The following is a 19556-nucleotide window of genomic DNA, read 5'->3' on the forward strand; positions in this document are numbered from 1 at the left end:
TTTCAGTATTTCCTCTGTCTTCAGGAAGAATATCTGCTGTTTGGCATTTTGTATCTGTGAAAGGCCTGAGCCCTCAATTTTCTGACTTTTTTTGATTGCTCTAGTTTTCCATTAAACTTTACCATTGGATACGGATGTACTGGGAAGTACCATAGAGAATTCCCTGGAATACAGATGTAGCCTGCCTTGTGTTTATTTGTAGAACATATTTTCACTTAGTGAACAGCGTCAATTGCACAGGCCAGCAAATTAACTCCCCCACCCTCTGCTTTCTTTAGTTTAGTTGCAGAAAGAGCCTTAAATGTCCAGGAGGTGATCTCATCTTTCAATATAGTGGAGCCATTGTTGTGTGCCTTTTGCTGGAATCATCCCATCATCCCATCTTGACAATTAATATCTCCAAAGAAACAGAGCTCAAAGTTACCAGGTAAGAAAAAAAAATTCCATACCTGAGTTTTAGATATAATATGATAGACCCCACTTGCACTTCCACATCTTGTGGAATTCTGATTAAAAGCATATGCTGAGTCCTGTAAACAGAATCTTGTCCTTTGAAGTAGATAACAAAATGAGTTTTCAATTGTCATTGTACCTTTCAGTTAGGCTAGCTTCTTTAATTGACTGGGTATATGGTAAAATCAATGAAATGCATGAATATGAGTCCATTGCTGTACTTCCTTTGATCTGAAATGAGTTTCTTGGTCGTACTCAATGCTGTGTGAAATGACATGAGTCTTAGGTCACTTGGGGTTCTATGTTAGGCTTTCAGTCTCTAAGAAGACTAGTAGAAAGTCTGTATCTATTTCTCAAAAGAAACTAGTTATCTTTCAATGAAAAGCATAGGTTTTCTTCCAAAATGCTAAAGGTCTTCTCTGAAATTTTCCTATTTTTTGTTTGCTGGAGGCCCATACAACATACTTATGTGCAAGTGCTATTAAATCTATTACACTATAAAGTCCAACAGGTAGAATGGCTTATACTGATGCCTGAATGTGATGTGGAGTCTTCTCTTGTTCTGGTACCTACTTATAACTGGAAACCTTATGAGTAACTCTGTAGATGAGTCGAATTAACACAGTGTGGTATATGTTACACAAAAATTCAAAATGTTTTGCCAAGCATTGTGCCTCCTTTCTAATAGTACATGATGAAAGTTGCAGTAACTTGTTCTCTTTGGGGGCATTTCTTGTCATGCTCTAGGCTATTGATACAAGAAACTACCCTACAGAGACAGGCTTATGAAATGTGTGAGTATATCTTCTATCCTCTTCTTTGCATAATACACCTGCTACTTCCTGCTCATTAGATCCAATCAGCAAAATTCCATTAGAGCAGTGGACCACTTGGGTGTTTTTGGAGTGTCAAGATGATCAAGATCTATAGATTGCATTATGGCAAGGAGAAGAGTTAGCACAGCCCTGAATCAACATTCTAGAACTACACCAGTGGTCCTGCAGGTAAATGCAAACTGCTTTGCAATCCTTGCAAATTAGTAAAGAGAAGAAGGGATTCGTCAGGTCAATAGTTGCATACTAAGTGTCAGAAATTGTGGTAAAGTAAATAATAGTCCCTCAAGGATGCCCAAATCTTAATCCCGGGGCCTTTACAAAAGGGGCATAGTAAATGTGATTAAGTTAAGGATCTTGAGATGAGAAAATTATCCTCAATTATTCATGTGGGCTCAACATAGTCACAGGGTTTTTATAAGAGGGTGAAAGAAGGATCTAATCAAAGAAGATGTGATGCCAGAAGCAGAAGTCATTTAGGAAACCAAATCAGTTGGCTTTGAGGATAGAGAAAGTGGCCACAAGCCAAGAAATACAGGTGGCCTCTAGGAGCTGGAAAAGAAAAGGAAAAGATTGTCACCTAGAACCTCTAGAAGGAATGTAGACTTGCAGACACCTTGATTTTAGTCCACTGAGACTGATTTTGGACATCTGATATCAGGAACTATAAGATGGAACATTTATGTTGCTTTTATTCATTAAGTTTTTGGTAATTTGTTAAAGCAAAACAAGGGAACTAAAACAATGGTTGGGTTGATTTGCTCCAAAAAAAAAATGTCACAGCCACAATTGAGTGATAAATTCAGTTCAACTGTCCTACATCCCTGAGCCTTTGCTCTTCGTTCTCCACGTTATGCCAGGACTTCTTGGGCAATTCATTCTCATTAACGACTTCTGAGTCCACGTTTCAATCAGCCAACAAAGTTAGCCGATAGAGTGACATCTAGCCAAAGAAGCAAACATATTTACTCCAGAATTTCTAGCAAGTTCACTGACTATAGGAGTCCCAAGTAATAGAACAGTTACCCTGCCTAGGGCTGAGACAGAGCACTCGAGAAATAGCACTCTGCTCTCAAAACACACACATGGGTGTTACATCAAGACGAACGGAGAAGCAGAATTGTGGCTCGCTGAAAGAGACATCCCTGCAGTAAACCTGCCAGAAATTCACTCTCTAGAGTGTTAATGAAAGCTGTTCTTGGGGGAGTGTCTCACAAGGTGCACTTTGCCTCAGAAATATTTGGAAAAGGTGTCAAAGAAAGCTGCTGGTCTCTAGATGCCATTGCCCTCCATAGAGCCAGGCAGTGGAGAATCCGCAAGCACCACAGGAGCCTGGTGGTACAGAAAGCCCGGCACACTGGAGCAGCGTGCCAGAGTAGCAGCAACAAGAAGCAGAACTTTGCAGCTTCTCTCCACTTTCCTCCACTGATAAAGCTTCAGTGTCAGGTGCTAACAGGAAAACATTTAAGGGGGTCAGATTAGTTTCCACAGAGGAGGCAAAAAGGATGAATTTACAGCTGAGAGACAATAAATCAATGACTGTCACACTGTACTAAAAAATTAAAAATTGAAATCTCTAGGATCATCTCAGTTTATGGAGTTTACTCAGCCTCAGTTTCCAATAGTTTACAACATAAACTCTTGTGTGCTCAGTTAACTACTTTTTGGAATGATACATTCCAGATATATTTCAGTTTTTACTTAATAAACACATTCTGTCCAGTCTTAGTGTGATATTAAAATAAAATATTGCCAAAGCATTGCCATTCATTTTCTAACCATGCTATTGAATTCACAGCATTTACAAATTCATAATGATATTTTTTACATTTGTTCTGCTACTTCTAGCTGTAAGCTCGATTTTAAATTGGAAAAAAATATGCTTATAAGTGTTACAGAATTGCTCTTGCAGATCTTCTGGCACATTTTTCATAAATAAAAATAAGCATTTTCAGGCAGGATTCCAAAACATAGAAAAATGATTGAATTTGATCATGGGGGAAATCTCCTTTGGCTAGAAAGGAACTAATCACACATTCAGAGAAGAAATTTACATATTTTAGATATTTATAAAAAAGCATGGTACATCCTAAAATAATACAGAAGACAACAGCTATAGAAGACATGATTTATTCAGCATATACACTGGCCTATAAAATGTACATAATTTCTGGCAATAAGTTTCTATTTGGAAAACCACTAAAGGTAGAACAGTGCAGAGACAAATTTTCCCCTAGTGATAGATTTTTACAACAAATAATCTAATGACTATCATTTGATTACTTTTAATTTGAACTCAAAAATCTTGCTGGGATATACATATCCATGCCCCATTGTATATACAATTGTTAGATATGAGTAACTAATTAACAGGCTAAAATAAAGGACTTTAGGAAGGCTACTTGGGAAGATGGTAAGCTGTTTAAACAAACACTATTATATCATTGTGTGTATAACACTGGATGAATAAATTAGAAATCTTCGCTCTTTTCAAAACTAGTGACTCAGATTATTAACATAATTGACCCAAAATTATAATCTGTTAATAATTTAGACAAAAGATTTTTGGCAAATGCAGTGATTTTAAATGTCAAAATTCTAAATCTGGAGAATATTATTTCATAGAGTAGATTCATATATATTGTTTGTTATACATGTTTTAAGCATCAGAAATTAGAGTTTGCAAGTTTTTTCCTTAAATGTCTTTCAGGTTGGAAAAGAAATAAAAAATGTAAGTACATTATTCAGAGAGAAATATTATCTGTCTCATCTACAAAAGAAACAGGAAGTGAGATAACAAGTAGATAAAATGTTTACATCAAAAAAGTTATCTTTTACATAGTTCACAGGACTTTCAAGTCTACAATCTTATTTGCAAAGCACTATAAAAAAACATGGATAAGGACATCTTTTTCTATTTTAATTTCATTAGCTGCCATAATATATTTTTTTCCTAAATCAGCTTCTTTATGAATACACCTGTCTACATTTCTATCATTTTCTTTGTAAATAGTATGGAGGCCAGATTTTTCATACTAATAAGGAACCAAGCAAATATTATACATGCTGATGTAATTAGAGATAACGAGAACTGTGAGTACAACTGCCTTTATTTTACTCTTACAAAAAGACATTGTGAGTCAGAGCACTAGATGGCCCACAGTGTGATGAAAAAAGTACCCAAGCCGAATGCCTCCTTTGTATTAACTAGTCAAGGCTGCATCACACCACCACCCAGGTACACTAAGTTTTGCTTGGTATTTGCTGTTCCATGATTAGAACAATAGAGAGAAGACATGGGCATCTATGAAAACTACAGAGCCTCTGTTAACTTTTTATTTGAATCTTTGAGTTTCTAATTGTTGCCTCAGAGGTAAAATGTAATTCAGCATCTACATTGTCTTCATTTAGATGGTAGCAATAGTATTGTAATTCCACCTTGAGTAGTTTCTCAATTTTGAAACAAATTTAATCCCATGAAAAGAAATGCCATTAACTTCCCAATAGCCACTGCCTAAGAAAGATAAGTTTGCTACTATGATGAAACCAATTAAAGTTTCTGCTAAAAAATAATCTTGATTAAATATGATTTTATATTCCCCCTCGTTTTTAAAAAGGGAATAAAAGCCTTTTATAGAAGAGTTTCTGAAAGTTTTCATTTCTGAATCAGTTTTGAAATGACGTATTTTAAATCTGAAACAAATATTAAGACTTAGATAAGACACTTTGAAGTGTTATACTTTTGTGGTAAAATTTGTATAGTCAAAGGTCACAGTAATTGGGAGTATAAATATTTAAGAAAAGTCTAGAAAGCTAAGTTAAAATGTTTACTGGTTTAAATAAAGTTATGCATAATTCTTATTGTATTTTGCCATCTATATTTCCTCTTGTTTATTTTCTTCTACATTTAGAGTCAAAACGAACAAACTATAGACTCTAGAATAGGAAAGGTGAGTGAATAAAGCAATATTGTCTCTGTAATAGTCTCATACAACCTTAAGAAGTTGTGTGAAACATTTGGCCAAAGAATGGACATAATTTGGGGCACCTGGGTGACTCAGCTGGTTAAGCCCCCAGCTATTGGTTTTAGCCCAGGTCATGATCTCATAGTTTTGTGGGTTCAAGCCCCACATAGGTCTCTGCCTTGACAGTACAGAGCCTGCTAGGGATTCTCCCTCTCCTCTCTCTCTGCCCCTCCCCCACTTGTGCTGTCTCTGTCTCTCTCAAGGTAAATAAATAAACTTAAAAAAAAAAGAATGGACATAATTTAAGGCTAAGAGTTCTATCTCTGCCTCAGTTCCAATGTAAATTTTAGCTACAGAAGAAACCTAGTGCTTCAGAAAACCAAAAATATCTGAGTCTTCAACTCAAAACTAGGGATGAATTATTAGAGAAAAATTAATCAGAATATAATTTAAATATATCTGTTAAATTCTTTCCAAGATGTCAGTATTATGATCCATAGACTCCTTCACTAATCCTAAAATTATTTTTAAATTTGCTGTAAGAGAAAAATGTGCTTTATATTTATATGTACTGAAAATGATTTTATAAAACTCTTTTCTAATTTAATTAAAACTTTAAAAAATTTTTAATGTTTATTTATATTTGAGAGAGAGACAGACAGAGCTTGAGTGGGGGAGGGGGCAGAGAGACAGAGACAGAAACTTGAAGCTCTAGGCTGCCAGCTGACAGCTGTCAGCACAGAGCCTGACACGGGCCTTGAACTCAGGAGCAGTGAGAGCATGACCTGAGCTGAAGTCAGATGCTTAACTGACTGAGCCACCCAGGACTCTCTAACTTAGTTAAATGTTAATAAAAATTAGAGAATTATTGTTCATATCAGTTGGCTATATCACACTATCTTAGCTATATATGTTATAATTATTATATGTCAATATACATAATTTATGTATATGCACATATATACATTTATAATATATAAAATTATATATTATATACACTGATTNACGGGTATCTGAGAAGGCAGTATTTTATCAAAGACTTTAGTGAATTTACTGAGCCTCTGAATAATTTGGAAAAGAGAATCCTATATAGAGCAATTAGCAAGGGCCCAGAGGCAGAAGTCAGTTTGCTAGTGGTCAAGTGTGACAAAAGCAAAATTCATGAAATGAAAGAAATAGGAAATCAGGATATAACTATAATCATGTTTTAGATGTTTAGAGCCTTTTAGGCCACAATAAGGACTTTGGATTTTATATTAGATGTGATGGAAGTCTTTTCAGGATTTTAAGAATAGAAATGATGAATGACATATTGGATTTATATATTTAAAAGATCATAGTGATTATAAAATATGCTTATGTGGAAACTAATTTGACAATAAACTATTTGTAAAAAAAAAATAAATAAAATATGCTACAAGTATTTAATACTGCAAGCAGGGAGAATATTAAGAAAGCAATGTCAGTGGTAACTTTGGCTAGAGTGGTAATAATAAAAAACTTAGTAGGTGGTCAGAGTCAGCATTTTTTCTTTTGGATGTTTCATTCAGACAGTATAGACAATGTATTTTGCTGTTTTGATATGTGATAGAGTTTGAAGAGTCAAAGATGTCACCGAATTCATTTTTTGTCATTGCTTTTTGTTTATTTGCTTTGTTTTACTGACTTAGGAGGAAGATTCAAGGAGGAACAGATTTTAGTTTTAGATCTACTAAGCTTAAAAAACCAGTTAGATATATGAACAAAGATATTAATAAAAGAAACATCATGAAAAAGACTCCTTGACCAAACTTTATTCAGACTCCTCTGAACTCCATTCTGGATTAGATCCTGTCCTTGTCAGACCTGCATACCCCAGTTTCAGCCAGAATCTTGTTAATGGAGAACCCTCATTCTCGGTATTGGAGAACCCTTGATATCTGATGTATGTCTTCACCCACCATGTGATAACAGATCATCCTTGCCTGCCTTCAGCAAGAATCTTGTGAAGTCAGTTTAGCCAGAATCCCTCCTTACCCCTGATGTTTTCTCTTGGTAATTTTCCATCCACTGACCCTCACTGGCTTCCTGGCTATAATTCATCATTTGTCCAAGCTCTGTTTGGAATTGAGTCCAGTTGTGTATAAAGGTCTTTTTTCCCTACTATAATAGGGCGTGAATGAAACCTGTTTGTACTACTTTTACTACAGCCTAGCTTTGGTTTTTCTCTAACTATCATCACATATATCATTTGCCTCTCAACACTGGCTTCTACCCTTTTCATCTGTATCTGTGCCCTGATGTCCCTTTTTCTCTATTTCTCTTTGCTTTAGCCAGTGAGGAGACTCAGCAAGAGAAGAGAAGGAGAAAGTAGAGCAATTTTGGATATTTATTATTTCTGCTCCTACTCATTGAGATCATCAGGCTTTCTGTGCTTTCAATGCTTCTTGTATGAAGGTCACTGCTTTTATCAGGATGATCCTTTACATCACTTCCTTCTTTCTAGGTTTAGATATTCCTCCTGGTCCTAAATTCATTGGGTATAGGGATTTTTGCAGCTGCACACGTTCTAGTCTTCATGTGGTGTATTTTTCTCTGTGATTTCCCTATTTATTGTTCATATTTTTATCAAATCCTGAAATAGTCTAAATTTCAGGGAGCACTATCTGACATATGATTAGACTAATTTTATTTAGTTACCGATACTGAATGTGGGCCTGGGAAGGAAACCTTCCAAATAGAATTTATGGATTACGATTGTCCTATATTAAAGGAATTCAGAGGTAACTACCTGGCTGAGGAAATGGAACATATAGACTGTTTATGGCATGCAATATATCATGGTCAATCAAATAATCAACACTGGTAGCAATGTAGCAAGTTGAGGTCAATGTATTATGAGAGCAAGTAACTATGGCACTTAGTTTTTATGTTAAAAATATTGTTTATGAAGTTTATAGTGTCACCTGGCTACTTAGGAAGGTACCAAAGTGTATCCTTAGGGAAAAGGGAAATTAAAAGTTGTGGATATAAAGTTAGGAACCTCCGTGAAAGTTTCAAAAGAATTCTTGGTCTCCTATAAGATCTGGGAATGTCAGGATCAATCTGGGAGTAAGAGGTAGATTTGATTACCAGTTAAATGCCCCACACTCTCCACTCCAAATCTCCTATGCTAAAATAAGGATACTGTAGCAAAGGCATTGGACCCTAGAACATGGATGAAGAAATTTGGGCAGATATAGATGAGGCTAAGAATATTGAACTTACAAACTTCCCTAAACGTCTTACCGCTGGAGGCATATAGCCATCCACTTCTGCTTTAAAAGCCTTTCTGTAACTTCATCTGGAGAAGTTACTCCAAAAGTTCAAGCTTATTTTTTTCTGAGTCTACCATCACTATTTTTAGTGCCTATAAGCCTTACTGATATTCATCCTGGCACAGCCAGGATGAGAGGTAAAGACCTATAGGTGAAGGCAGCCACTACCTCACAAATCTATTGCTGTAGCAATCTGAGGTACTTAAGTGGAGAGTATAGTAAGAGTAATAAAGCAAGCTGGACAAAACATACGACTCAGTGGGCCATATTCCTTCCCACGGGTGTATCTTATCCAGGATTTTGGATTTAATGGGTTGTCTTGAACACCTGGGATAGAAGGAATTCGTCTACTTTGTTAGTTAATTAAGTTAATCCAGCTGGATTCAATATGACTTATAGTTAATGAGAAACACTTTGGAACTTTTTTGGCACACTGTAGACGAGGGCTCTAAGGCTCAGGATATGGGCTGTACCACACCTTAGCCATTAGCCTGCCCCCAAATCTCAGGTCATAGAGGGACTATTTACAAATCTTTAAGGTGGAGAAAAACTAGGGAACATTGCAATATCCTGCTGGTGGTAACAGTACTACCACTGCTAGGGCCACAGGGAAATGTATCGACATGAAACAAGAATTAAATAAGGAGATGGAAAGCACCAAATGAAGTCTTTTTATTTTTTTGAGTGGGTGGCTTATAGCAGGCTAGACAAGGTAGTAATGAGACATTTTGATATGAGTTATTTGACTGTGGAAATTATAATTATATTAGAATATATTACCTCTGCATTGAGGACGTGCCTTCTAAGTGCATGGTTTCTCTTTCATTCCAGGCTTCTTCCCAGCCTCAACTTACAGAAGACACTTGGTTTATAAACTTTATTTTTTATTTTTTCCTTTTTGAATTTTATTTTTAAATCTATATTTAAAATCATATCTAAGATGGGGTTAATAGTCCCTACTCTATAAGGTGCTTGTAAGGATTAAGAGACATAATAATTGCAAAACACTTAGAACAGTACGCTCAATACATCTTAACTCTTATTAGCACTAATAGGATTCTGTCTGTTACAAAAACTGCAGAATCAGCTAGATCATGACTTTAACTTCTGCTTGAATATATCATTTCACTTTTCTCTCCACCTTTATATTTATATTGAAATCTTTGTCTTAAATAAAATCATATTTAGCTTTCTAGATCAAAATAAATTAGCTTGAATTCAACTAATTAGTATGTATATTAACTTAGCATTAGAATTATATATGTATTTTCTTTTTTATTTTAAAGGTTTTTATTTATTTCTAGGAGAGAGAGAGAGAGAGAGACAGCGTGAGCAGGGGAGGGTCAGGGAGAGAGGGAGTCACAGACTGAAACAGGCTCCAGGCTCTGAGCTGGCAGTCAGCACAGAGCCCGACGCGGAGCCCGAACCCATGAACTGCGAGATCATGACCTAAGCGAAGTCGGACGCTTAACCGACTAAGCTACCCAGGCGCCCCTATATATGTATTTTCTTATTGCTAAGGTTATACATGTATGTATGGCTGATACCTTTTAAAGAAAGGTATCACCTGGGTGGCTCACTTGGTTAAGCATATGACTTTAGCTCAGGTTATGATCTCATGATTCATGGTTTCTAGCCCTGGGTCAGTCTTTGCACTGACAGCTCAGAGCCTGGATCTGCTTTGGATTCTGTGTCTCCCTCTCTCCTTGCCCCTCCCCCACTAGTGCACAGCCCACCCCCTCTTTCTCTCTCTCTCTCTCTCAAAAATAAATATAATTTATTTAAATAAAAAGTAATTTAATACAAAAATAAAACCAGACCTTGAGAATAGTTTAAAGTGGTAAAAAGCAGATTTTATTCAGGAACTACTAGAATAAGAGAAAGAGACCTTAGTATAGAGGTAGGCTCCGTTCCAAATACAGCATGGACAAGTAGGGAGAGAGCCAAGCAAGGTGGGGACCAGTGAGTAGAAAATTATTAAGATAAAATAGGAAGAGTAGGGAGGATTCTAGTTAAACAAGCCTAACAGAATTCTTGCTAACTTCAAGCCAGGGTGATCAGATATCACCTAGGAGATGAGGAGTTGGGTGACAGATTCTGGTTAAAATGACTTATCAGGATTTATGCTAAATTTAGGTGATACCAGCCACACAAGAACAGATGCCAAGGTCAAGGCTTAGAGGCCTAACTAAAGTTAGGTCAGGAAAAGTGTCTTGTTAGTCCCTCCTCTAGTTAAGTAAAGGAGACACATTGTTCTCTATGGCTATAAGTCCATTTCTCATTCAGTCATCGTTTCATTAAAGATCAGCTGAATCATCTACTAGGACTTTGCATTAGATGTTATTTGCTAAATGGTGCAAAGAGTCATGCATTTAATGAGGGAAGTTTCTATGAAAGTGAAAGAAATACAATGACTAGTATCTGAGTCTATAGGGCCATCAGTTGGAAGATTTCTGGACATTGGGCTGGAAGTATCTTTAGATAATGGAGTGAGGACAGTAGTGGCAATCCCATGGATTTCCTGGTTCGCAGTATAAATACATTTGATTATGGCTTTGGGTTTCACAGTGAACTTTCTGAATGTCCCACATGGAAACAGGCATAATGGTTGTCCATACCTGTTATGTTGTGTTGATATTTTGAAGTTATATCAGGTAATCTAGCTTCAGCTCTTAGGACTTAAAGGACAATTTTAGTTCTTAAGGATGCCAAGTAATAAGGATGGGCAAAAAATTGGAAATGTTAATTTCTAACAAATGCATTTTTAAAAAAGCAAGATCCAGACTAGTTTACAGGTAGAAAAAAAAGTAGAAAGTAAAAGGAGTTTGGCTAGAGATGAAAAATAGCTCAAAGACAGATAACTAGATTATAATCTAATCATTTACAAGGATGTATAGAGTTCTTCACTGAAACATAAACTTTTTCTCTCCAGTCAATCCACTTTTGTTTTTAGATCACAAAATAAGTTAAAAAAAAACCTGTGGTCTTATTATTTACATAAGCATAGGAAAAACAGTAATTGATTACATAAACATTTATGGGTTTGCTTTGCTGGAACTTTTCATAAGGGATCTCAAATTGGACTTTTTCAAGCTTCTTGAGCCTTGGGACACCAAGCCAAAGACTTGCCTGCATTACTTGTAGATTTGGAGAAATTTTTCTCTTCTTGAGGTCCCTGGGTATCTTTAAGGTCCTAGGCCATCCAGGAAGTAATCTTCCTGACTCATTTGTGAGGCTTGGAAACATATAAGCCAAATATGAGGCCAGTTGTTCCAAGAGAACTTTGTAAGCTTTGGCTCCATGAAGTCAACCTTAGTTCCTTAAAATCTCTGGTCATATTTGATTCTATGCATCAGTCTCAAATATGACATTCCATATCATACATAACTGGTATACATAACTGATGTTTCCAATTATTTTTTTTACAAGAATAGATTATTATATAACTTCTGCAAATAATTATATTGCCATGAAAGTAAGAATACTCCACAAGAGTTCCCCAATTCTGGAGGGATCAGGTAGAGAGGAAGATATATGCTTTATTTTCATTTAGAAAAGTACATCTGCTGTCACATCTGAGTTATATATAGATATTGAGAGAAAAGGGAAAAGAGTTCCTGATATACAGGATATAGAACATTAAAGAGCTTGACATGTTCCAGACAAAAATTGCAATCGTTATTTATCAGTCCATTCAGTCCAATGTAATTTACTTGTGTTCTGCTTGATCATGGGTTCTCAGTTCTATGAACTCATTAGCTCTCCACTAGAGTCCTTGAAATCTTTACTCAGTCAGGTAGTAGCTCTTAAAGTTATTTAAACAGTGCTATCAGAAGGTTGTACCGAAAACCCTTGTCATAATTCTTTCCATAATTCTCTGAGACCGTAATTTCTTGTTGAAGATGAGGCATGAAGATTCTGGCCTGTAACCAATTACAAATGTGGTCAGGGAAGAATTAGAGTAAAAGAAAAACTACCTGTGGATGACAAGAGCATGGTGAAAGATCTGAGAGTTCATTTGACAAGGAAGTCTGATTATGTATTTATTTATTTTTAGAAAGAGAGAGTGTGTGCAAGCAGGAGAGAGGGGCAGAGAGAGAGAGAGGAGAGAGAGAGAGAGAGAATATCCAGCAGGCTCTATCCTCAGGGTAGAGCCTGACACAGGGCTCAATCCCACAACCCTGGGATCATGACCTGAGCCTAAACCAAGAGTCAGATGCTCAACCAACTGAGCCACCTAGGTGCTCCTCTGTGGCACAAACATTTAAAAATGATAACTAGAATCTTGACTTACAATATTATACAAGACCAACATGGACAGTGAGGGTATTGACAAATTTCTACGATGTTGATATGATTTCTAAAATACTTGTATAATAATATTTATCCATATAAATATAACCTGGTGAAGGTTAAGACAGTTCTTATTTGACAATCTCTTTTTATGTAATTCAACATATCAAATAAATGAATTAGTTTAGCTTCTCCTTTTTACAGTGTGAAAGAATAGATCCTTTGAGATTTTTCAAGAATACTCTGGGAAATCTCAAGGTCAGTTTGAGAACAAGAAGACTTATTTAGAATTTGATTTGAGGAAGTTGTCAAACATGTCAAAGGTTTGAACACTTGATTAAATAGGATTATAGATTACTATGAATCAATCATTAGGTTCCTTAAATATTTGAAGACATATAAAGATTAACATATAGTCCAGAAAATGATTTGGATAAGACACAAAATCTTAGATTTTAGGCAGTTTACTTAAGTAAGGCAAAGAAAAACCTTTTTTAATCTATTAAGAGCAGGCCAAGAGTAAAAGAAAACTTTGTTATCTTAACTGAGAGAAAAAGAACTCTAGTTTTTTATCACCATGTTATCAAACTCATTTTTTTAAGCCATATACATAAATCCACCCAATCTTCACCAGCTTTGACTAGATGAGGTAAGATTACTTTTCTAAGACTCTTTCCCTGATATCCTTATCCTATATTTTCCTCTTTCTGGAACGAACCATTAGTAACCATTTTTTTTTTCCTTTACAGTGAACTCTAGGAAGTAGATAACTGTGCAATGTCTGTCACACACTGGGATTCCATAGCAAATTTGTAATTTTATGAATATAGCCATCCCATAATTTTTATAGGTATATGCTTCCCCATGGTACAATTTTTCAAGGTGTCAAAGGAACATTTATTAACACAACCATATAAAAATATTAAAAATAGAGTCTCCTTGGTGACTGAGTTTGTTGAGCATCAGACTCTTGATTTCCACTCAGGTCATGATCCCAAGGTCATTGGATCCAGCCCCGCATTAGGCTCTGTGCTGAGCATGAGCCTGTTTAGGATTCTCTCTTTCCCTCTGCCCTTCCCCTGCTTGTGTGTGCACACACTCTCTCTCTTTCTCTTTCAAGAAAATAAAGAAAAAATTTAAAAAATATAAAAATAAGAAGCATTAAACTTATACTTACCAGTGTTTTAGCAGTTTATCTTACTTAGAAATGATCTAAATACTTAGTGAATATTTGTTGTTGAACTTAAATTAGCAGATGTTCCAAGTTACCAAAAAAGACACATATATATATTCTTTAAGTTTATTTATTTTGAGAGAGAGAAAGTATGACTGGGAGAGGGGCAGAGAGAGAGAGAGAGAGACAGACAGAGAGAGAGGGAGAGAGAGAATCCCAAGCAGACTCTCACTATCAGTAGAGAGCCATACATAGGACTTGAACCCATGAACCATGAGATTGGGACCTGAGCAGGAGTTGGATGCTTAACCAACTAAAACACCCAGGTGGCCCCCACACACATACTATTAAACAAGGGTAATCATCAGTTCAAGTTATTTCCTTGTTAACTACTTTGCAGAACATGCACTTTAGGCAAGTATCAGAAAAGCAAAGAACCTTAAAAACCTAATTACAAAATTCACATTTATATGATACTTAATACTAGCATATAACTCAGAGGATATAGCTGTTTTAATTCAACCAACAATACTAAACTACTCCTATTTACCAAAGATTTTTCCAAGTCACATGAACTTTAAAAGTATTTGAGTTCAATTCTATGTTTCTGAGAGTTTTAGCAACATTTAATTTATATCAGAGCTTATTTATCTCTAAGCTAATTTGAACAGAACTCTATTCCTTTAAAGGATTTTATAACTTAATTTGGTAATACCATTCAGAAGTAGAAAAAGTTTACATATATATAACATACATGCATAAATATGCATATAGACAGGTTCAAAGATCATTCTTCTTTTTTCTAAAATTTTAACCATATGTCAGAAAAACATATGAATAGACTCCCATCCTTGCTCTTCTTTATATGTGTATCTGAATTGTGTTTAGAGCAAATGAAAGAAGTTAAGATTACCTGTTCAATATGAATGCTAAAGCTTTTTATCAATATTTATTGAAGAGACTTTTTAAGATTTTGTTTTGCCCTAATATTTAAACTGTTGGAAGTTGTGGATTGTGTTTTAGGTGAGAGGCTGAGGGGACATCTAACAGATAGCTATCTGAATATTTCCAAAGACCATATGAATGGATAAAATATTCAATATGTTCCTAATTAGCTCTATGTGTTTGTTTCTTTGTTTCTTTGTTTTTGAGAGAGAGAGAGAAACAGCACAAGTAGGGAAGGGGCAAAGAGAGAAAGAGACAGAATCTGAAGCAGGCTCCAGGCTCTGATTTGTCAGCACAGAGCCTGACACTGGGCTCAAACTTAAGAACTGTGAGATCATGTCCTGAGCGGAGGCCGGAAGCTTAATCGACTGAGCCACCCAAGCACCCCTGTTTGTTTATTTCAATTTCACCTCAGGTGTAATAAGAAAACAAAAAACAAAAAACAAAAAAACAGTGTGTCTGATACCAAGTTACTTCTCTTGCCCTTGCCGCTGTGACCTAGAGCTTAGAAATTTCTGCTTAGTCCTGCAGGTAAGCATGTTAACCGTTGAAGGAATTTTGCTTCCAGCTAAGATTTGCAAAAAACATTTTTTTACCCCAAACCTACCTTACCTGAAGAGATAAGGAAGTACCTACAGAAATGATTATTCTATGTTTAAGGTTTATAGGGAAGACGTGACCAGATGCCTGCATGAAAAGATTAACCAAGGACAAAGAAGTTACATGACTTTCCTCTGATGTCTGCCGATGTCAGTCGATTTTGACTCCAACTCCCTCCCACTTCTCCCTTTACTAACATAAAAGAAGTTTGAATTTCATGCCAAGGGGGATGGTTCCATAGGACAATAGTCTACCATCTCCTCAGTGTTCTGGCCCCTACCGTCTCCTCATTTTGTTGGCCCCTAATAAAGTTGCTTTCTATGCCCTGACATCTTGCCTGTCACTGTATCGCCCTGCCCTTCGGTGAGCAGAATGAGCTTGGACTCGGTTGCACAGGCAGTTGCTTTTAGGGGTTCCTGAGTTCCTTAAGAGACTGATGAGGGCAGGATTCCCAAAATTCAAGTAACTGAGGCCTGGAATGGAAGGAGAAAGTCTGGCAAGGGTAGCCCAGAGGGATGGAGGAGGACATATGAATAGGATTCAAGGGAAGTGAATGGAAGATCAAAGGTGGAGAAAGGAGAAGGAAGAATAGAAGCAATGGGAAGGGAGAGATGTCTTAGGGAGAGCCAGTGTGGGGGAGATCTAGGTTTCCCAAAGAAGCTGGTGAATTTCCATATTATTATTCATAAAGTCATGCATTAAGAAAGGAAGAAGACAGGGGTGCCTGGAGGGCTCAATCATTTATGTGTCCAGCTCTTGATTCTGGCTCAGATTGGGATCTCGAGGTTCATGAGATCAAGTCTTGCATTGTGCTCTGCACTGACAGCATGGAGCCTGCTTGAGATTTGCTTTCTCCCTCTCTCTCTGCCCCTCCCATGCATACACACTCACTTGTGCGCACTCTCTCTCTTTATTTAAATTATTTATTTATAATAATTTTATTAAATTTATTTATTAAATAATAATTTAAATAAACATTTTTAAAAAGGAGGAAGAAGACAGTGTTTGGTGGAGCATATAATCAGCATGGTTATATTTTGAAGTTTCACTTAATTGAGAAGTTCCCATGAGGAAACAGGATCAAATATAGAGAACAGAGAGGATTCACAGAGAGTGAGGAAGATTTTTCTAGACCAGGATTTAGAGAATGAATTCCCACATGAAGCAATGAGCCAAGAAGAATTTTCTAGCTTAGAGAGTCAGGGAGTGAATTCTAACTTGAAACAATGATCTAGGGGGGAAAAAAAGTTTCCAGCCCAGGAGTCAGGGAGTAGAATCTCCACAGGACATACACAGCCAGGAAGAAAAGCTTCTAGCCCAGGAGGTACCTTTCAAACAAAGAAGCCCAGCCCTCTAATTCATCTTCAGAGAGTATATTCAGAATCTTAAGAATCAAAATCTGTGCTTCATTGGGCTGTCATCCAGAACACTGTCTTAGGAGTCAGACTCACCAGTAGATCTTTGATCAATCAGCCAGTAATGAAGACAAGGCTTCAAAGGTGTGCACTTGAGGTCCCGGATGAGAAGTCCAGGAATCCAATGACAAATCCGGTCCTGTCTGAGTAATAGCACTCAAACTGTTCAAGAAAACCAGAGCTGGACAGTAAGATGGTAGAGACAGAATCTATCCAGAATCTATTGTAATAGGGCAGAAGAGAGCTAGTACAGAACTTGGCTCCATTTGGAATGAAACATGGACCAGATGATTCATTGACAGAACAGGGTGGGAGTCAGTGGATAGAAAATTACTAAGAGAAAACATCAGGAGTGAGGTGTGGATCCTGTTCAAATAGACCTAATAGGATTCTCGGTGAAGGTAGGCCAGGATGGTCAGCTAATCAACTAATTATCACCAGAGGGATTGGATAGATGAGAAACATGATTAAACAAGACAGCAAAGGTGGGGGATTCTGCTTAAACTCTCTGAGCGGGATTTTTGCTAAACAGGCCAATACAGGTCTGACAAGGACCTGTGACCAGGTCAAGGTCTAGAAGCCTTAAGAAGAGCCAGACTAAAGTCACAGAGGGGTCATGTTATATCTCTAACTAGTTGAAAAACCACTTTTGAAAAATGCCCTGCTCTCAGTAAATAATAAATCAAATAATAGTGTATCCCATGCACAGAAGGGATTAGTAAACATCTTTCCACAACCCTCAACATTCACCATGTCCTTATTCCTATTGCCATTATAATGATTTTCCATAGCTTCAACCCACTGAAGAAAGGAACATACACAGAAGAGGAAAACATGGTGACTGAAATAACACAGACTATGCATGAAGTGAAATCATTACAATCTGGAATTATCAAGCTTGAAAAAGGAGAACTAACTTGGGGGACTTACAGTGCTAGATGTCAAGACTCACTATAAAACTGCAGTGTTTTAGAACTTGTGGTATTGGTACAAGTTTAAATGAATAGACAAAAGAAACAGGATAACAAAAATCAAAATGGATAATACCCTGCCCAGAAACGGGTCCAGCTATATATATGGTCAACTGATTAATGACAAAACTATCACTGCAATGTGAGAAAAGACGGTCTTTTCAATATGTGGTTATGAGTCATTCAGATACCTATCTGAGAAAAAAATTCCTGTTCAGTTTCCAATGATTTGTAGGCCTAAATGTAAAATGCAAAACAATAAAGTTTCTAGAAGAATATTCTGAATTTAGGATGAGTAAAGATTTTTGAAATAGGATACTGATAGAGTTCCATATTTTATCTGGGTTGTTGGTTACATAGGTATAATAACATTAAAATAATGTGCAAAGTGTACAGTGTGACCTGTAGGTACTTTATACTTTGAAATAAGTTTACAAAAATTTAACAAGAGTGGAGCTTTTCAATGAAGGGCTTCTAGTATTGAAATCTCACTTAACTCATTTGCTTATAATTAGAGCCCTAGGGCAATAATTATTGCCATAATAATTACATATTAACATGGTACTTAGGAGAGGTAATTATTTTTGTTTTCAGTCTGTTGTTACAATAGCCATATCATTGTAAGTTAAACATCTAGATAATTTGTCTCTCACTCACTCCTGTTTCTCCTTCAAAGCCAACTTAGCTGTATCCATCTCTTGTGCCTTCTTCTAAGCTTCCTCTGATATTTCTGAGAGTAATACTTTGAATGATTCAAGTGCATGTGGATATTGTCAGAGAAAATACAAATTCAAAATAAGATGCTTAACTCTTCCTATTGAAAATAAGGGAAGAGACTTCCCTTCTGCCCTTTCCCTAGATCATTTGCTTTGGAAAACGTATAATTGTAAGTGTTTTCTTTGTCTTTGGAAATGAATGTAAATCCCCTTAAAAGCTAAACAGGACTTTTGCCAGCATCGTGACCCAAGCATGTCTTTTTCAAATCTCTCAGAATCATGTATTTAAAGGCGATCACAGACAATAGTGCTCCATTGCTGTGTTTCCATGAGAGGATAGGAGCTTAAATTTATGGGCGCCTTACTCTAAATAAAACTAGTTCCTGTCATAAAGAAATGCCTTTACCTTTCCTATGGATTAGCTAACACAGATTGTCACCCAATTACCTGGTGAATTTAGGATGAACTATGTGTGACAGGTGATGCTGGCGAGTCCTCTTACCTAAGGACTAGTTATAATTTATCTTGAAAACATGCATGTGATGGGCTGCATATGCTTATCTGTTTAAAGGGTGAGATTTATTTGTCTTTGTAATCTCTAGCAGATTGCCAGTGATGTAGATCACATCCTACTTTAATGTTTATTCAATGATACAACTGTTTCTTCCTCTTCTACTTCTGCAGAGGTTATCAGGGGTGGGAGAAGATTTAGTTTTTAGTTGACTTACCAAACAACACATATCAACGAAATCATTCATTTGATAACTATTTGTCCTTTATTTTAAACTATCAACCAATGTGAAATAAGTATTTTTTGAGGTAGGAGTCAAATATCACTCTAATCTCCATAGTCAAATACCATATATACATTGAAAGTTATAACATGAATTTTTCA

At 36.3% G+C, this 19556-nt stretch overlaps 1 long non-coding RNA gene across 3 annotated transcripts in view; it reads left to right on the forward strand.

The window, feature by feature from the left end:
• Window positions 1–19556, forward strand: part of LOC144232683 (uncharacterized) — a 477063-nt gene that overhangs the window by 207223 nt on the left and 250284 nt on the right. For all 3 annotated transcript variants that reach the window (XR_013335487.1, XR_013335489.1, XR_013335488.1), the window contains one exon: window positions 279–427. This is a non-coding gene — a long non-coding RNA (uncharacterized LOC144232683). The remainder of the gene's footprint in view (window positions 1–278; window positions 428–19556) is intronic.

The sequence above is a fragment of the Crocuta crocuta genome, unplaced genomic scaffold (genome assembly GCF_008692635.1).
Source record: "Crocuta crocuta isolate KB4526 unplaced genomic scaffold, BGI_CrCroc_1.0 scaffold274, whole genome shotgun sequence".
Lineage (NCBI taxonomy): Eukaryota > Metazoa > Chordata > Mammalia > Carnivora > Hyaenidae > Crocuta > Crocuta crocuta.